The 13,250-nt window shown below is 38.4% G+C and overlaps 1 protein-coding gene across 2 annotated transcripts in view; it reads left to right on the top strand.

The window, feature by feature from the left end:
• The first annotated feature begins 1,030 nt into the window (after window positions 1-1,030).
• The window catches only part of hivep3a (HIVEP zinc finger 3a), a 46,507-nt gene continuing 34,287 nt past the window's right edge, over window positions 1,031-13,250 (top strand). The window contains exon 1 of one of the 2 annotated variants that reach the window (XM_037796029.1): window positions 1,031-1,113. The gene's annotated coding sequence lies outside the window, so the exon portion shown is untranslated. The remainder of the gene's footprint in view (window positions 1,114-13,250) is intronic. The other variant, XM_037796027.1, reaches the window with a different exon arrangement.

Below are 13,250 nucleotides of genomic sequence, written 5' to 3'. Positions count from 1 at the left end.
AGAAATGTATAAAGAAAAGAATACAGAAATATATAAGTTTGGGGAAATAAATAAAGGGGTGAGATGTGGTATCACACGCCATACTGTTTCTTTTGCCTCATCATAAAGGGACGTAACGGGGCCGGACTTCCCGAAAGCAGGTAAATACAGACATCTCACAGGTTGACAGGACCGGTGGGTGTGTGGAGGTGAGTGAGAACAACCAAAAAAACATACTATAATATTTCTTATTTCGGCGATCGCCACACTTCTCCCCCTTGGAAAAAAAAAAGGGAAAGGGAAAATCATGCAGATATAGATACATATATGAATTCCTAGACACATACATTGAAAAATAAAGATAAAATAAAAAAAAAGAAACGTGCAAAACTAAATAAAAATGTGTTCAAAAATAAATATAGAAATTTTAAAAATGATGAAAATAAATAATTAAATAAAAGGGAAAAATTAAGCAAAAATAGTAAATAAACAAGGGATTTAATACAAAGATAAACAAATAAAGAAGCCAAATATCAATTCATGTCACATTTTATCAGTTCATAAATGGCTACATTTATTTTTATTATAATTTTTTTGCTACATTTGAAGACATATTTATTTATCGAATCATTTTTTTAAATATTTTTTATATTTTTATATATATTATATTTGTATATTATATCATATATTTTTTATTTTTTATATATTATTTTTTTATTTGGCAGGTTCCATCCTCCATACCTCCATAGATAGCTGTGTATGGTGTTGCAGAAGATGCCAGCATTGTAGCATCAAGCTGGCTAAAATAAAATGAGGCGTTTCCGGTCTGAAATGTAACGTTATCTATCTTAACACGACGCACTTAATGCAGCTCTGACCGAAAACGGTTGAATGTGGTTCCATCTACAATATAATTTAAAGTTATACATATATATACACGTTTATAAGTGGACTTAAAGACATGTAATAGCATATTACTGCTTCAGTATTTGAGTGTTTTGTCGTCAACGCCCCAAAGGCTTGTACATCTTTTATTTTGAAGCCCATACCGTGAAGACTTCCTGTCTGCAGCTCGGCGGTTGACGCAGCCGTTGGTCGCACCGCAGAGAAGAAGTGAAGTTGAGCATCCTGCAGGTAACGTAAGCTCACATACATGCTGTCACTGAGGCGTTGTTGGACACATTATCACCTATTTTATCGCTTTGTTTTTATTGTAACATTTCACACAGAGTGGCCGGACGTGTATTATTATTATTATGCATGTTTTTCTTATCGCTATTTGTTCTGAATGGTAAGATAAGGTCCGGTAGCGTCACTAGAGCTAAGAGAGAGGACTGTTGTCCTGTGTCTCTGTAATGTCTCTGGATAACATGTTAGAGGGCTGTTAAGCTACCTGGACTGGTCCTGGGGCTTGTCTCCTCTTCCCCCAAAACTGGCTCTTCATTCATTGTCTTTGAGAGAGAGAGAGAGGTGGAGGAGAGGAGGAGGAGGAGGTGGCGAGCTGCGGCAAGTCAGCTAGAATGGGACAAAACGAGACCGGAAGTTGTAGTGATTTCATGTGTCAAAATAAAACATCTGGACTTTGTCTATGTCGAGGTAAAAATACAGCAACGCAGTTTGGTCGTTTAGGAGCAGCCGATGTGATGTTAAAATACTCTTATTTACAGTACAGAGAGTGGTGAAACACTAGCATGAGTGGAATTCATTGTGTTGCAGTCTTAATTTGAAAAGCTTTGTTGTTCCTGTTAGGTTGATTGTAGTAGCAGAACTGCACTGCTAGAAAAACTGGAGTAGTCTGCTCTCTACGTTTGCCGAAGTGTTTTGTGAATCGATATTACCTAGTACTGTCATTGTTGTTGCTTTAAAACACACAGGGGTGCAGGTGTTTTATGTCTGCAGCTACTGCCAGTTTCATTTTAAAACCCCCTGTTTTTACACAGGTGTGCATCATATTTGGTCATTCATCATGCTGCACTGCATGGGCTACATCATCACCTGCTACACACCAAACTCCATTCAAAAAATCTGGCACTTTAATATATTTGTATTACTTCATCTGTATGCGCGCATGCCCGTTAAAGAGCATGACGTTTTATAAACTATTGGTGGTTTTGGCAGCTATATATCACCCACCTACTAGCACTTATTCCCCCCCCCCATTTGATCTACTCCAGCCCCTACTGACGACTTTGTTGGGAGAAGATTGTGAGAGTGAGAACCAGTAAATGTCCACATTTACTGAATTTATGAATGCCGAATGAACAATGACACCTTTAGTATTTATAAAATACTATCACTTGTGTTCTTTATTATATGCATCTTGCTGAGAGGCATATTTAGACTAAAATGTGCGATTATTTTAACGGGATTTGGCGTTTGCCGTTTCACACATGCAACAGAAAACGAAACCACTGCATGCATCATAATGCCTTTCCTGCATGCTCGGACATTTCTGCATAACCTGCTTCCAAGGAATCCAACATGACATCATGCGTGAGAAACAGTACCGTTAGGGGCGGATTTTTTGTGTGTGTGTGAGGCTGCAGGATCAAATCGCTGATAATATTACATAATCACAACTGAGCTTAAATTGGTGGGCTGATTTGGATGTCGGTGTAGTAGCCAAGTGGATAAGCTTTAACATCCCATGTTACAGTGGATTTCGTGCAACCCTTTACTATGTCTATCCCTGGGGGAAATAAAAAAACAAATATGCATGATGATGATGATGCCTACAAATAGCAAGAAAATGACCTACTGTACAGGATCAGCTCTGTAGCCATAAAACACTCCTCATTGCAATGATGCCTGCTGGATTAGAGGGCATCTGAGGACAGCCTTGGCTTGCTCTGCTGCAAAAACACTCGATACAACAAAGCATTTTTTTCATTTCCTCCATGTGAATGTGATTGGTTTATCACAAGATTTAGAATAAGCTAATTCTCCAAAGGCTCACAACATTTCTGGGCACAAAGTGGAGATTTATCTGTCTGGGTGTACACGATGAATTGTCTATTATCATGCTACCAACTTGGGAGGGAGGGAGCATTGGTCTGCAAATTATGAATATTTTCATTATCAATAAATCTTTTGATAATTTTATTAAATCTACAAAATGTAAACATCAATCTAAAACCCAAATGTATTGAATTTATAATATAGAACAAACAAAAGCAGCGAATCCTTTAGGGCTGTAACGAATACCATTTTTTGGGCTTCGAAGCTACAGTGAGAAATATTCGAAGGAAATTTTCCCACCGGTTAATAAACTTGCGATAACACCGGTGTTACCGATTACACCCGACATTTTACAAGAAAAGATGATGCTCTATATATGTATATGTATATGTGCTTACTTTGATATTTACCATCGGCTGGCATTGTGTCTGGCCTCTCCAGCCGAGCTTTCACTACGGGGCCGCAGGTTTCAGTGCCGCTGACGCACTACTGTACACACATGCACCTCTACACACAACAAACAGCGATATCCGTCTGAGAATAACTAATAATAATTCATTTTGAGTATGAATTGTGGGACTATTCCTTATTTAATGGGCTATTATGGGATTTTATACATTATTATAACATACATATATTTAAAGAAAACTCAAAACAAAGTATTCGAATAATGATTTGGAGGTCGAATACCATGGCAACGGTCAAAGCTTCGAAGCATTCGGGTCAGCCTTTACATTAAAGAAGCTGGAACTAGGGATGCACCGATACCGATACTGGATATCTGTGACAATGAGGCCGATCTATTAAATGAAATTCTATGTTTATATACTATATACATTATATACTGGAATTTTAATTCCTGTTTAAGTTTTCACCAAATGTTTTTTGCAGTTGTTGGTGTATGATTTATTATTTTTAATAATAAATGACAATTCAATCAATTTATATCTATGTATTTATTTGTAGCATGTTATACAAAGTTAAGAAAGCAATGTTTAAGTCAAGCCTGATGTTGTCTTACACATAAAAGATTGATCTCAGTCACTTCCACACAGTGAGGCATACAGCTTATTATTGAACACGGATCGGTATTCGGTATCGCTATCGGGATTGAAAAAGTTGGATCGGTGCATCCCTAGCTGGAGTATTTCACAATTTTCCTTGATGAATAATGTTGTTAAATGTTGATTAATTTTTCTGTCGATTGACTAAGAGATCAATTGACTTGATATTAGTTTTTAAGTGATCGTTTTAGGCTTGTTTGGTGCAACATATTCCATACACAGCTGAGCACAGTACCGCATGTTACAAAACATATTTTGTCATAACGTGAAAAGGACCTTGCAAAAGATTTTTTATTCAAAGAAACTGAGCAAATATGTTGTTGTCATGGTGGCAGCAATGCACTGCTGCACAGCACAGATACTAACAGATGCACATAATGACTCAGACCAGAGTAAAGTGGTTTCTCTATATGTTTGCATTGTTACAGTAAAGTCTTAGTGTTTGCAGTACGTGTAGCTCTCTCATGCTTTAACTAGAACCTGAGGCTCCTCTCCAGTCTGTCATGATGTCGTGCTGTCTTACGCCGGCGGCTGTGACTGTGGTTGTTTATTATCATTTTTCTTTCCCCGGAGTTGTCCTTCACCTCAGGAAGGATGCACAGGGGACAAAACAATCCACGACTCGATGTTCCAGCAGTCAGGTTTGATGCCGTGTACCTGCATCAATCACAGCCCAGATGATGAACAGGAGGCAGCGTCTGTCATTTGTTGTTGTAGGCTGGCTGGTCAGGGCAACACTGACCTCATGTATCTATTCAAAGCACAGAATTTAATCTTTATGTCGTAAATCTGTGTGAATACACACATATTTAAAGGAACACTCCGCCGATTTTACACATCACGATCAGTTGGCTCACCATGAGAGTAAAGACTGAAAAAAAATGGTTGTATAATGTCTTCTGTGTCTCCCAGGGAAGCTTTTCAATGTCTGAATAAATAACCCTGATGATGTCATCAGGTCTGACAAAGGATGCTATCTAGTTGCTTCATGGGAATAGAGCGGCTAAGTCCCACCATGTGACCTTATTTTGGAAAAAATATGTACAGTAGTCAACAGCGAGAGACAAATATTTATTTTTATCCTATTTGAATAGCGCCATGAATCACACATATGATGAATTTAAAAGATAATTTTGCAAGTAAAGAAAGTCACAGTTCATTGTAGGTTTGTCGTAGTATCATTTAGTTCTGTGTGAAACCGCTCGGTGAACTACATCCCTCGTCTCGCACAATATACGTTATGAAACGTTATCTTACCTGATGTGTTTTATCCAGCGACTCCGGGTCTTTTTATCAGCCGGGAAGTGAATGAACGAGCGAGACGCGCTGCGCGGTGTGAGTGCATCCCAGTAGAAAACACACACAGGCATCGTAGCTTCAGAGAGAGAGACGTCACTACGCAACTTTTGGGTGCGTAGTCCATAGCTTGATCCACACTAGGAACTAGAAGTCAGGATATTTTGACCTCTGCTGTATTGATTTGAACCTTTCTTTCTTTGATAGTCTTGAGTGCCTCAAGTTTATGGAAGGGCAATATTGGAGTACCCCTTTTAAATGGTACTCTGCAACTTTTCATTCACTTTTATATCCATCTTTGCTGTCAACCAAGTTTTTTTATTGGATTTTACGTTGATGAAGTAGTTTGACTCCCTGCTAAAGTTGTTGTTGTTGACTATCGCTGCTCACATGAACTACCCATTTTTGCGTCTATTTATTGGACTCAAACAGAACATACGAAATGCATAATGTCTTAGTGTTTTTCCCATAAAAGTGTTTATAACAGCCATTAGAACATTGGGTGAACTGCATCAAGGTTGAATCATTATTGTTTTATATCAATAAGTGAAGAAAAGTAGCAACGGGATGATTTATTTGGACAAAAATATATATTGTTGCTGCCTGCTGTAATGCCTTTTGCCAGCACTTTTATCCAGAATAACTTACCAAGCTCTTTATGTGTCTTCCAGTGTATCAAGCATAAACAAAACCATCATCATCGCCGTTATCGACGTTCCTGTTTGTTTGTTATGGATCCCTGTAGGTTAGAGTTGCCTCTATCAATCCTGATGTTTCATGGGTGCTAAAGTGGGAGCATAATGGACTCCTTTGTGGCACCGATAGGCCCGAAGCCCAAATGGATTTCACTGTGTTTTCCACTGGAGCCAGAATGGTGTGTGTGGTTTCTTGACACTGGACATGAGCAGCCCGGCTCAAAGGGCAACCAGTCTCAGAGTTAACCCTGCCCGGCTCATAACACACATACAGTGGTGGTATGGTAAACATCTACGCGGTGTGCGGAGTCTCAGAGCGTGTCATGAGATCCCACGGCGTGCTGTTGCATTATGAAATGGCATACACTCTGGGTTTTTGCTACGGCCCTGTCAAAGGTCCCTCTGTTCAGCCAAGGGCAGCAGAGCAGGAGAGGACAACATTGATATTCATGCGGCTCGTTCTTATGGAGTCACCGGCGGGCGCCTCATCCCTCAACCGTCAGTCATTACAGTGTCCTTGGTAGCAGGTGAAATGTGAGGGCACTTCTAGAGCTTCACTGATGTTGTCCGTATCATGCGTACCGGGGAGAACATGCCAAGCAGACATACGATCTGAACCTTAATCGAAAAATAAAGTGAACAGTCTTCTAGTTGGGAGAGTAGAATTGTCTTTTGATTTTTATTATTATTATTATTGTTTTATAATCGTCCTTCATAACTGTGTCAGCCTGAACCCTTTGAGGACAAAGTGAAGGTATTGATGGGAGGGAATTAGAGCTTCATCAATTAATTGATTAGTTGTCGGCTATTAAGTTAATCGCCAACTTTTTTGATAATCGATTAATCGGTTTGAGTCATTTTTTAAGAGAAAAAAATTGTCTGATTCCAGCTACTTAAATGTGAATATTTTCTGGTTTCTTTACCAGTGTTGCCAGATCAGATTGACAGTTTCCAGCCCAATCACAACCTCAAACCTAGTCAATTCAATAAAAACCAGCACAAATCATAACCTTGCCAGAAACCCGTGTAAAACAGTAAAACTATTAAATGCACAATATAAAATGCATCATAAGCATATCTACATCAAATAACCAAAGACTAAATGTTAGATAAATAGGCTATGGCAACCCACAAAGAGTGCAGTCAGACAACCAAATACACAAATTCCCATGTCATCGATGATGACGTCAAGGTAAGTAGGTCCTCCGTTATCTCTGACGATGATTGACTACAACTCATGTCAATCAAATATTCCTCAAATTAAATGAGTCAATAATATGAGTGAGTTGTCACAACAAAGTTTACGGAATTTTGTATCTTTGTTTTTGACCATAAAAATATCAGCTTGTTTGGTAATGTTGTTTTCACAATATTTTCAAAACCCCGTCAAATGTTGTCAAAAGCAGCCCAAATTTCATCTACCAGCCCAACGCTATTTTTCCCAGCCCAACTTAATCAAAAGTAGCCCAATTGGGCAGAAACCAGCCCAATCTGGCAACACTGATCTTTATGACAGTAAACTCAATATCTTTGAGTTGTGGACAAAACGAGACATTTGAGGATGTCATCTTGGGCTTCGGGAAACACTGATGGACATTTTTCATCATTTTCTGACATTTTATAGACCAAACATTAATCGAGTAATCGAGAAACTGCTCAACAGATCAATGGACAATAGGGCTGTATTTTTTTCTAATGCAGTAACGCAACTTGGGATTTTTAGGTTGTAGTGGGCTCAGTATTTAAGCTGGAGTGAAGATACTGGTATCATATAAAACTACAAAACCTAAGGAATCAATTAGCACCGGGAAGGTGGCTAAATAACGCTCCAAAGTTGGGCTAAAGTTTAGCGAGGAAATACTGGCATGGCCATTTTCAAAGGGGTCTCTTGACCTCTGACCTCAAGATATGTGAATGTAAATGGGTTCTATTGGTAGCCACGAGTCTCCCCTTTACAGACATGCCCACTTTATGATAATCACATGCAGTTTGGGGCAAGTCATAGTCAAGTCAACACACTGACAGCTGTTGTTGCCTGTTGGGCTTCAGTTCGCCATGTTATGATTGTCTCTATGGACACAGGTATGGTTGGTTGTAGGGCTGCAACTAACGATTGTTTTCATTGTGGATTAATCTGTTGATTATTTTCTCAATTAGTTGTTTGGTCCATAAACTGTCAGAAAATGGGGAAAAATGTCGATGAGCGTTTCCCAAAGCCCAAGATGACATCCTCAAATGTCTTGTTTTGTCCACAACTCAAAGATATTCAGTTAACTGTCATAGAAGAGTAAAGAAACCAGAAAATACACACACATTTAAGAAGCTGGAATCACAAAATTTGACTTTATTTTTCTAATCGATTATCAAAATAGATTAATTTAATAGTTGACAACCACTCGATTAATTGTTGTAGCTCTAGTCGGTAGGTACCGAATAAGTCTTGAGGTTCATTACACAGTCTTAGTTAACATAAACTGTAAACTCTACGGTATTCTAATGTTCATATCAGTAAACAAATTAAATCTGTATGTGTCCAAGCATCCTCCAGTTCAGGACATCACAACATTAATTCTGACCATCCACCACAGTTTAAATAGGAAGTAGGAAATGACCATTCACCATTCCCTTCAGTGGTTACTGTACATAATGCTGAACTTGCATTACTCTCATTGGAACAAATCTCTTCCCAATGCAATATATCATCAAACTCCATGTTCTCGCCTTCGAAACCTGCAAAACACACTTTTTTTTTCTTTTTTTTTTAACTCTAAGCGACTACAGCAGTAATAAATCATAAAGTACTTGCGCAGAACCTTGTGCTCGTGATTTAAGATGTGTCATGTAACCGGCACTCACATGCGAGGAAGGACGTGTAGTGCAAACGCACATACATCCACGCGTAGATAAGGGTGACAACATTCCAGCTATAGTCATGCAGCAGGAGACCCTAGGGTGGCCCTTGTCATCAATCATTAGGACTTCCCCCAAGCAGCAAAGACGCAATCTTAAATGTCAAAAGTGCCGTAAGCGAACAGATTTCCTCCCCGCCGGCAACCGGCCCACGACGACGGGAGCGGAAATTGACTCTCATCCTTGTTAATGAAAGGATACACTCACTTGTGTGTGTTTACATCCTCGCCTACGCATTTGCTTGCCCATGTGCTTGTGAAACGTGTTGGCAGAAAAGCTTGCACGTGTGCTTTGTGGACACCGTATGCTCGGGTGTTGTGTTTACATGCAGCGTGTGTGTGTGTGTGTGTGTGTGTGTGTGTGTGTGTGTAGAGGTGCATGGGAATCAGAGCATGTGTGCGCTCGCTGTGAGTTGTTAGGCCCTTGGCTGAGCTGCAGCCCTCTGCTGGAAGGGGTTGGATGCCGTCAGTGACCCTGGAGGCGAGCGTATGGACCCAGCTTGGGTTGCTCTGCGAGGTGGAAGGGCCTCTGGTTTCTGCGACCCCCGTGGAGAGAGCATTCTGTCAGGCAGAAGGCCTGTCAGCTGCAGTTCTCATTCACAAATCACCTAGTGGACGCACACACTCATAAGCCACAACATGTACCCACGTTCATGTCCAATGCTGCCCCTGCTCTCTCGAATAATGTAATTCATGCAATCTTAAGATCATGGCGTTATTACAAAGCCAGCGTGTTATAGTCAGATTGAACACAAACATGCGTAAGGGTTTTATTATTGCTCCTACGTGTTCTTCTAATTGTTAGAAATGTCATGAGTTGATGAGTTTCCAATAGCCCTTTTTCACAACAGGTGTAACTGATAACATTAATAATGGCTGAATTTTCTATGTAGCTGAACTGGTTCCAGAGTCCTGGTATTGTGTGTGATGGCTCACTGGAATAACTTACCGGGACACTTAATGAAAATGAGCCATAATGAATATTATTAGTGACACGTGTGTCTTTATTGCAATGACAAGTCAAAATTTGTGCTATGAAAAATTTATAAAATATTCCATTTCTCGGCTGTTGCTCAATTTAATGGACTTGGCAAACTTTTTCAGTATGAGATTTTGAGTATGGCACACAGGTATTTAGCTATTATTTTCATTATCAATCAATCTATTCATTGTTTTTTTTATTGATTATTTAGTCGATGATAGTAAAAATAAAAATGTAAAAACAATACCCATCACATTTTCCCACAAGCCCCAGTTCACATCCGATGTTTGAACAGTCGAAAACCCAAAGATATTAATTTTATATATAAAGCAGAGAAAGGAAGCAACTCCTCACATTTGACAAACTGGAACCTGTAAATGTTTTGTCATTTTTTATTGTTAAATAATTAAATACGATGACTGTAATCAGAGTTGTTGGCGATTTTTGTCTGTCAATGAACTAATTGTTTTAACACTTGTATTGTGTTTTCAAAAGATTGGATGCAGCTCCAAATAATTATATAAAATCTTTGTTTATCTTACAAAATATATAAGATAAATAAGAAACAAATGTTAGAACAAATTGTTGAAATATTGACTAGATGTAATTTTCTTTTTTTTATACTCTTTATTTGTTGAATTGTGATCACTTACAGTACTTGACTTCTCTGAAAAGAATGAAAAAAGATATGTATCAAAGTGTATCCCTGCCACCCCACCTCACCCCTGCCCACGACCCCAACATAACAAAAAAAACTAAATTAAAAAAAATATAAAAAACTAATTATTATTATTATTATTATTATTATTATTATATTATTAATAATATAATAATAACAATAATAATAATAATAATAACAACAGTAGTAGTTATACCTTTTGATTAAGAAATATATATAAATATAAGAATATATAAATATTAGGGCTATCAATCTATTACAATCTTTAATGGTGATTATATTATTATTATTATATCATTATATATATATACAGTATATATATATACTGTGTATATATATATATACACAGTATATATATATTAGGGCTGTCGATCTATTAAAATATTTAATCGCGATGAATCGCAAATTACACATTTTTTTTATCTGTTCAAAATGTACCTTAAAGGGAGATTTGTCAAGTATTTAATGCTCTTATCAACATGGGCGTGGACAAATATATGCTTGCCTTATGCAAATGTATGTATACATTTATTATTGGAAATCAATTAACAACAAAATGATGACAGGCAAAAACAGCTGTCAGTGTGCTGACTTTACCAAAACTGTATGTGATTATCATAAAGTGGGCATGTCTGTAAAGGGGAGACTCATGGTTACCCACAGGACCCATTTTCCCTGCCAAAATTTAGCACAAGTTTGGAGCGTTATTTAGCCTCCTTCATGAGTATGACCCGTTTTTCTAGTTTCTTTTGATGCCAGTATCTTCACTATAGCTTTAAAACTTACCCCTCATACTGGGCAACCTAAACATCTCAAGTTGCGTTATGCATTCAAAAAGTAGTTTTAATTAGTTAATTTTAGCAACATTATATTCAATTTGAGTTGTGTTTGTGTTCACATGGTTAATATAAATCCAATATTTACCTTTTAGCTCTGCTTTGGTCTCCACTAACTCCTGAGAAAAACATCTGGCTCTTCAGCTGCTAAATGCTCCATTGTGTTTGTCTGTCTGCCGTTTGAGGCCAGGCCGGTAACTCTCAGTTATCAGAGCTACTTTTCTGAGGAGAAACTAACCGGAGTGCATCACACTGACGTTCACACCCTCCTGTCCTCTGTCCTATACCCTCTGCTTACTCCTGTTGACATTGTCATCGTCGATCAAGGTCGTGTTCTCTCTGAGCAGAGTAGACTATGTGGTGCTAGACCGCAGGCTTTTTTTTTGTTGTTATGTAACAGCAGTTGTGTCTATTTTTCTAGATTTGTCCCACAGTAGGTCTGTTGTCCATGATCCTCCTGTGATAGAGATTGCAGCACCGGTAGATAGCCGGGCTTCACGCAGAGCTACTACTGACTCAGCTGGTACCCACAGGTAGATCTCATTGGCAGCCACATCCCAATTATTGCTTTGCATCGTGAGTGTATGTCAAAATATTACTGCTGCTTACAGTAACAGTAGCTTGTCCCTGTCCCTCTTTGTGGAGGATATAGATTCTTGGACACGCAGCCTCTTTGGCACGCTGCCTCACCCCTGTCTGTTGATTCACTGTTGGTGAAATAAGAGAGCATATGGCTGCTCTCTCCCTGCATTACATCACCTTGAGATCCAAGCAGATTGGTTTGCATTTACAGCCCAGCTCAAGGAAAAAAAATGCTCATTGTATTTGGGTAGGTTGTATCTGAGCTGTGTTTTCCACAAAAAAAATTGGCATGCTTCTTTAAAAATAAAAGCAGGTTGGGATGTACTGTTTTGTCCTCCGTATCCTGCTTAACCCAGCGCACAGCCCAGCCAGATGCATCAGGCTCAACAGTGTTAGTATTGATCCATCTGAGTTATATCACATCATGCAGAGTTACTGCCCGCTGCACGCGTTCACGCTCCTATAAAGACTTTGCATGTGATTGTTATCAGCTATTCACTAGTTTCCATTAGCTTCCTGATTTAACTTTTCTTCCTGGCTCTTTGAATGCACTGATGCACTCTCACTGCTCTGATATTGGTAGTGATTTGGTTTGAAACATCTTTATGGCACCAGCCACTGTCTCTTCTTACTAACGCCAAACCACTGTCGTTTGTTTATTTTGAATTGTAGAACTGAACGGCCAAAATCTTTCCTGATTCAAATCAGACATTTGCAAAAGTTCTTGTGTTTAGATCATACACTAGGGGTGTAAGAAAATATCGAAAATATCGAGTATCGCAATATTATGATTTGTGATACTGTATTGATTCTCAAAAACACTGTATCGATTTTATACAGTTATATATAAAAAGTTAGTTTATATAGTTTACATGCAAAGATTATCTCTCACTCAATTCTTGCAAGTAACCAAGCACATAGTAGGGTGAAAGAAAATATCCAAAAATATCGAGTATCATGATATTGTGTTTTGTGATACTGTATTGATTCTCAAAAACACAGTATCTATTTCACTCAGATTTTATGCACATGGCGACATGTTCTTTATACTATAACAGTTTTCCTAAAATTTGATTTAAAAAAATCGCAATATATTGCGTAGCTAACAGTTTCGCAATATATTGAATTGTAATCCCGGTATCATGATACGTATCATATCGCCAGATTCTTTGCCAATACGCAGCCCTATCATAGACTGTATATAAGAAGTGTATGTGGTTACCATGACATCACCCATTGCTTTGAGGACTGCCGTTTTGAAACCTCGAGT

The sequence above is a fragment of the Sebastes umbrosus genome, chromosome 15, assembly GCF_015220745.1.
Source record: "Sebastes umbrosus isolate fSebUmb1 chromosome 15, fSebUmb1.pri, whole genome shotgun sequence".
Classification (NCBI taxonomy): Eukaryota; Metazoa; Chordata; class Actinopteri; order Perciformes; family Sebastidae; genus Sebastes; species Sebastes umbrosus.
The sequence above is the reverse complement of the archived record's forward strand: the minus strand, read 5'-3'. Positions and strand labels throughout refer to the sequence as shown.